Source organism: Penaeus monodon, chromosome 38 (assembly GCF_015228065.2).
Source record: "Penaeus monodon isolate SGIC_2016 chromosome 38, NSTDA_Pmon_1, whole genome shotgun sequence".
Lineage (NCBI taxonomy): Eukaryota > Metazoa > Arthropoda > Malacostraca > Decapoda > Penaeidae > Penaeus > Penaeus monodon.
In genome coordinates, this window is record NC_051423.1 from 16,810,554 (window position 1) to 16,817,640 (window position 7,087).

At 37.1% G+C, this 7,087-nt stretch overlaps 1 non-coding gene across 1 annotated transcript; it reads right to left on the reverse strand.

The window, feature by feature from the left end:
* Nucleotides 1-242: 242 nt before the first annotated feature.
* Trnaf-gaa lies at nt 243-315 on the reverse strand. Its single transcript has one exon. It is a non-coding gene; the product is annotated as a tRNA-Phe (tRNA).
* Between the last annotated feature and the right edge of the window lie 6,772 nt (nt 316-7,087).

Below are 7,087 nucleotides of genomic sequence, written 5' to 3' on the forward strand. Positions count from 1 at the left end.
GTATGAATAACTCTGAATTGTGATCCCGTAAAAGTAGATGTTACTCTCTCTCATCACGTGACTGTGATGTCGCACAGACGCATCGCAGCAGGACATATAAGAGCCTGTATTTCACTCCTTTATAATTTGTGAATCACGACTGACTCTCATCAATAAATATAGTGAAATGGATAAATGAACCCCTCATGACTGCTTAGAGTCATTAACTAAACACTTACGACGCCCTTTGTTTGGCCTCTAAATGCCCAGACCCGGGATCGAACCGGGGACCTTTAGATCTTCAGTCTAACGCTCTCCCAACTGAGCTACCTAGGCTTAGAAATTGCATAGAAATATTTCGATTTCTATTGTCTTATCCTAAGAGAATAATGTAACATAAAACACGAGCAAAGAGGAGATCAGATTATCAAAATCCATGAAAATATAAACTTAATTGGAATAAAATCACAGCCGTTTGTAACAAATCTTGGCAACTATATTTACTAGCAAATATCCCCTAAAAACTTTTCAATCATATTCTTTACGTTTTCTAAAAGGTCTCATTATGTTTTCAGATAAATTTATTTATCCCTTCTCGCTTACACTACACAGGTTAATAGATGAAGAGAAATAAATAAACTGATACGAATTTTAAAAAAAAAAAAAAAAAAAAAAAAAAAAAAAAAAAAAAAACATATATCACGTGGTGGCTTAGCGGTTAAAGTAACTTTTTTTTCCTTTAGATTTTAATTTCACAGGTGCATGACGGGGTGTGAGACCACAAACCTATGAATTATGTAAATACAAGGTTTTCTAAGGAAAAAGTTTGAAATGCCTTTGCTTTATTAAATATTCGTAAAAACAGATAATGGTCAATGAAAACGCTTTTGTTTTACCTTTTAATCAGTTTCTTATCAAACTTTTGCCCTGCTAATTTTGTTCACATTATCCCAGCCAATAGAGGATCAAAACGGCATTGATACAACTACATGCCATCATGATAACTGGTATTATATTGCCAAAAGCACCAGGATCCAATTAGAAAATCATAGAAGAGATATTTTATAAGGACAGGTCCCTTGCATAGTCTCAAAATGCCCAGACCCGGATTGAACCGGGACCTTTAGATCTTCAGTCTAACGCTTTCCGATTGAACAAACCTTGGCTGTAAAGGAAGAGAAATATCTAATAACTTTTATGAGCAATACTTTAATCAAGGTAATTGTATCATCTTTAATTGCAGTAACATATAATGTGCAGCAGAAATGCTTTCTCCAGGTATCTAGCTTGATTATGGCTGTGAGGTGTATTCTTCTGCAACTCCCACTGTTCTTCGGATATTGGACTCAGTTCATAATGAAGCTCTCAGAATCTGTACTGGGGCTTTCAGGTCTTCACCTGTGGAATCCCTGTATGCTGAGAGTGGAGAACCACCTCTTTCATTACACCGGGACTACATGAACCTGATTTACTACACGAGACTAAAAAGGATTCCGGATCTCCTAATCCAGATTGGTTTTCAGCCCCCTTGAGGATAGCCGATCCTATGGTAGGAGAATGAGGAATCTTGTGGAAGATCTTAATTTGAGTCTCACTAAGGTTCTGGCTGTTGGAATTCCCCAATTCCCCCCTTGGACTAATCAAGTCGAGCTGGATTTGGTCGGAATTGGGAAAGGGGAGAAATCAGAAGCAGAAGTCAAAGATAAATTTCTTCAGCATATTTCTAAGTACCAAGGATCAGAGGCAATATATACAGATGGTTCGAAATCTGAAAATGGTGTGGGCTTTGCAGCAGTGAGCAGAAGGAAGACTGCATCTGGCAGTCTTTCTCTAGCAGCCTCGATCTTTACTGCAGAGTTACATGCCATCCTTGCAGCAGTCAAGATGACTAGAGATCTTACGAACCATTCTATTGTGATATATTGTGACTCTCGTAGTGCTTTGCAAGCAATCAAGAGCTTAAACTCATCACATCCAGTAGTAAGGGAGGTTCAAGATTGGCTTGCACTGATGTCAACACGCAAAAAGATAACTCTGTGTTGGGTGCCAGCGCATGTTGGTATCAGTGGGAATGAGCGAGTCGATCAGAAGGCCAAGGCAGCTGCTGGTCAGCCTTGTGATGCTCGTTTTCCTCTCCCACACACCGACCTGAAACCCAGCATAAGGAGTTGTCTTCGCAATAAATGGAAGGAACAATGGAGGCATACCTCCAGAAACAAACTGCGAGAGATTAGAGATGACCTTGGCAGTGGGTGACTAGCATCCACCCTAACCGAAAAGTGGAAGTTGCATTAACAAGACTAAGAATCGGGCACACAAGACTGACTCATGGGCCGATGATGGCTAAAAGTCAAGCACTTTGTGAAGGATGCCAAGAGCCATTAACGATCGCACATGTGGAAAGATGTGCAACATTCTCAGACCAAAGACGTATGTACTTATCTCCTCCATATACACTGAAAAATGTATTGGGGGAGGATTGTGACATAGAGGGTCTTATTAGTTTCCTTAGGGAGACTAATATTTTCAATAAAATGTAATTATGCATAATGTTTATGCAATATTTTATATACTTAAAGCATAATATTTATGCTTTGATTTTTATTTGTTTATTGTTATTAGTAAAATATTTATTGATAGATTTTTAAAGTTTTAAATATTTTAATATTTCTATTTAACAAGGTATTCGCCGCTAATGACCTTAGCTGTTGACGCGGCAGATAATTTTGAATAATCAATCAATCAATCTCCAGGTATCTAAATACTCCTTCCGTTCTTTCCCACTCAATGCATGTTCTTATATCTCAGATGTAATTATTTGACTATTTGTATTCGTCATCCGGACCCACACAGGTAGATCAACATTTTTAACAAGGTAATTTCCGGATGCAAATGAAACATGAGATAAGAATTTATCTTTGGTCCTCTCCGGGTACCGTCTGTGTTAGTACTGCAGCGTGATATACTGTATGCATGCTTCCCCCACTGCCTGCAGATGATGCTCATCCCATGTGTTGTGCGTTACTTGTGTGTATGTGCGCGCTCCCGTGACTTGCACGCCACATGTAATTCAGGAAAAAGAGTGTGAAAAAGTGTATATCTGTGAGAATTTGTATGTTTAAGTGAATGTGTATTGCGTAAGAGTGCATGCGTACGTGCGTAAGCGTGTATGTACTTACGAGCGGTTGACAGCGTTCTCTATACGAAAACTGTGTGCATGTGTACATATGTGTAAGTTGTATGCGTCGCTTTATACTTAGTTGGAGAAACATGTATTTGCGCTAGTTAGCGTTTCGACGTAACGTGGCGACGTATGTGTGTACATGGGGGAGCATGGGTGTTGCACGTCTCCCCTCGGAAGTGTTAAGTTCCCTCTTTAGTTACTATAGGGAAATCACATGCCAGTCTACTGAAATAATATTTGTCAAGAGGTACATTTGGTGACTGTCAGTTTGGTGCTTGTTTCGTTCTCTTGTGCCTAAAGTAGATGTTTGATACGTATAGTTTAATTGATTTTTAATGTCAAATATATTTTTATGATATTTTACTACTTTTGGTGTTAGCATTTTATTTATTCATTGATTTAGACCCTCATTACATTGTTACACACATACTCACACACACACACGTGTGTGTATATATATATATATATATATATATATATATATATATATATATATATATATATATATATATATATATTATATATTATATTATCAATGCCAGAGGATGAGGAAACAGAAACACTCCCAGAGTACAGCATAAGAACGATTGAATTTTCCTAGAAAAGATATAGTGTGTGTGTGTGTGTGTGTGTGTGTGTGTGTGTGTGTGTGTGTGTGTGTGTGTGTGTGTGTGTGTGTGTGTGTGTGTGTGTGTGTGTGTGTGTGCGTGCGTGCGTGTGTGTGTGTGCTTGCGTGCGTGTGCGTGCGTGCGTTTGCGTGCGTGCGTTACTTATCAGTAATTTCTGTATAAATTTTCACACAAATCATATCCATGCTAAATCCACGGTACATTTTCCAATAAAGGACCTTTTTATATTTCAAAACATCGCTTCCTCATTATGCCAAAGAGTTCTTAAAAAATCGTTCAATTAAAGGAAATGAAGTAGAATCGGTAAAATCAATTTGAGATACTGAAAAATGAATCAAATGGTTTGGGTATTATACTGATATTTTCATCACGGGTTACGAGTTTCATTTCACAGGTAGCCAGGAAACCAGAAAAAGTTTGGTATTGTATTCGATATATCTAAAATGCTTGCTTTCAAACAAACAAACAAAAAAGCAAATACATTACTTCTCGCCTACCTTCTCTTCAACCTCTCATTGAGTTATCACAATAAATCATGACTTGCATATCCTGCCATTTTGTATGCATTATCACAGCATTTCAGTTTTGTATCACCGCATTTTTCATGCTGTGGCCCCCGATCATTTTATAATAATCTCCCGCTCAGTGACGGGTTCTTTTCAGATTCAGTTATTACTAATTAAACATAGTCAGAACAAGAACATTTTATAGAAAGATTCTATGAGATGTAGGTACTGAAGGTGAGATAAAATTCAGGTTAATTCAACGTCATAATTTTCATATTACTCCATGGCCACTTCTTGCAAAGGCAGAGGAGAGACGGGAACAGAAAGGGAAAGACTGTTTCTGTGTTGCTCATCGAGGGCTGCGGGTGTTGGCAAGACAACCCTCACAAGAAAGATGATAAGTGACTGGGCCTCAGGCACTAGTTCCATGGAGACTCTCACTGATTATGATTTGGTATATACTGTGGCCCCCAGATTGGGAACTCGTGTGCTCAGATAATGATCAGCATGAAGTTACTAAAATGCCAAGAGCCGGTGAGACATTCTGAAGTGGATAGTTTATGGCAACACAGCTTCTGGTTGACTTCAAAAGTGCCCAGACCCGGGAACGAACCGGGGACCTTTAGATCTTCAGTCTAACGCTCTCCCATCTGAGCTACCTAGGCTTGGAAAAACATATGATTATTATGATTTTTAAGGTTTATCGTCTTATACTGGTGCAAATAAAAGCACTTAGAGAATAATGTGACAGATAAAGCATGAGCAAAGATAATAACATATCATCAAAATCCATGAAAAATTAAAACAGTAGAATTAGTTGGTGCAAATTATCAGTAACAAAAGATCTTCATTGCAATTCTGCAAAATGATGGTCGTATATTATATCATCTACATCCCATTATACTTCATACTCCATACACGTATTAAGTTCTTACATGTAGAATAGTAAACGTAGTGATCACGCGCAATAGCGAAGCTGTTTTTAAATTACAGTATTTATTAAAAGGATTTAAAAGAGAGTATGCTCACGCATTCCAACTGCTCATAGATAAATAGACGCTGAAAGAGACAATCAAGAGAAATAGAAAGAGAGCGAGTGACTGACTGACTGACTGACTGACTGACTGACTGACTGACTGACTGACTGACTGACTGACTGACTGACTGACTGACTGACTGACTGACTGACTGACTGACTGACTGACTGACTGACTGACTGACTGACTGACTGACTGACTGACTGACTGAGTGAATGACTGAATGAAGGAATGAATGAATGAAGAGTGAATAAATGTATGAGTGAGTGTAGGAATGAATGATGGCTTTATGATTTAATGTCAATATTATTAGATTACGTTAACAAAATACCTTTAGCCATTGCGAAAGTCCTTAAACATATATTTTTTATGACGACGCCCTTTGGCCGCAATAGTCCCCCGACCGGGATCGCCCCGGGGCCCTTAGATCTTCATCTAACGCTCCCCCAACTGAGCCCCTAGGCTTGGAAAAACTGTATTAAAATATTGAATTATAATTTTTTAAAAAATTAAAAACAGGAAAAACATCTTTGATTCAGTTCAAAAAATTTTATCATTACGCCCGATCATACTTAATACTCCAAAAAAAAAAAAAAATTAGCACCTTAATGGAACTGTCAAGTCCAGGGGTAAAAAGTAGATTTTTTTTGCGGCTGGATATGAAGATATTTAGACAGATTTTGGCTGATATATTCAGGGAAAAGAAAAGATTATTTTTTATAAATAAAAAAACACTAAAAGATATGTAATATTAATATATATATTTTAATATATATAATATATATAATATTGAAAGGTTTTCACACCTAGCAAAGGCGATGAGTCCGGGGAAGAGGACCCCGGAAACTCCTGGGGCAGGAGGGCTTGGGGGACAAGTGTGGGGGAAAAGGGGGTCCCGTTCACCCCTTATAAAAAGGATAAAAAAATCGGAACAAAAAAAGTACGGCTAAATTTCCAATTCTGGGGAAAATTTAATAAAATATTGCTTCCACAAACTATTGACGGGGATTTTTTATAACAATTAGAGGCCTTTTCGTAAAAAATACAAAAAAAATGACAGTGGTAAGCTAGGAGAAAAAACAGATAGAAGTAGAAGTAGAAGCATAGTAGTAGAAGCAGAGCCGGTAAAAGGCCGGGCAGTAGAAGATAACAAAATACAAAAGAAAAATGAAGTAGTATAAAGTAAATTAGGAAAAGGGAAAAAATGAAAAAGCGAAAAAAAACACCTAAACACGATGACGGGAAAACAATATTTTAAAACAGCACAAAAATCTAAACTGAAATCGTAAAAAAAAAGGTTAGAAAAAAGAAAAAGAAAGCGAGTATAAAAAAAAGGGTAAGCGTATTTAAAAACGGTACTAAAATTTACTGAAATCGAAAAAGGAAAGGTTTCAAAAAAATGCGAGACTAAAACAAATAAAAAAATAAAGCAAAAAAAGTAAGTCACAGATAAAAACATGTAAAAGCAAAAAAAAACAGTTAAAAAATTTAAAAAAAAAAAAAAAACACACAACAGCTCACTAAATCGCACTGAAAGAGGGAAAAAGTAAAATGAACTTAGCTATGACCAAAAACTGGGTCTTAAATGACTGAGCAGAATGAGAAAACGTGACTCGACAAGTTACTAAATAGGTTTATCTAAAAAAATGTGCTTAATATAACCAATGCCTATTGATTCATAACGAATCCCCAGCGAATATAGACCTGGGAAAGAAACGTATGGGCTATCAACCTTGGTGATGTCCAAAAGGG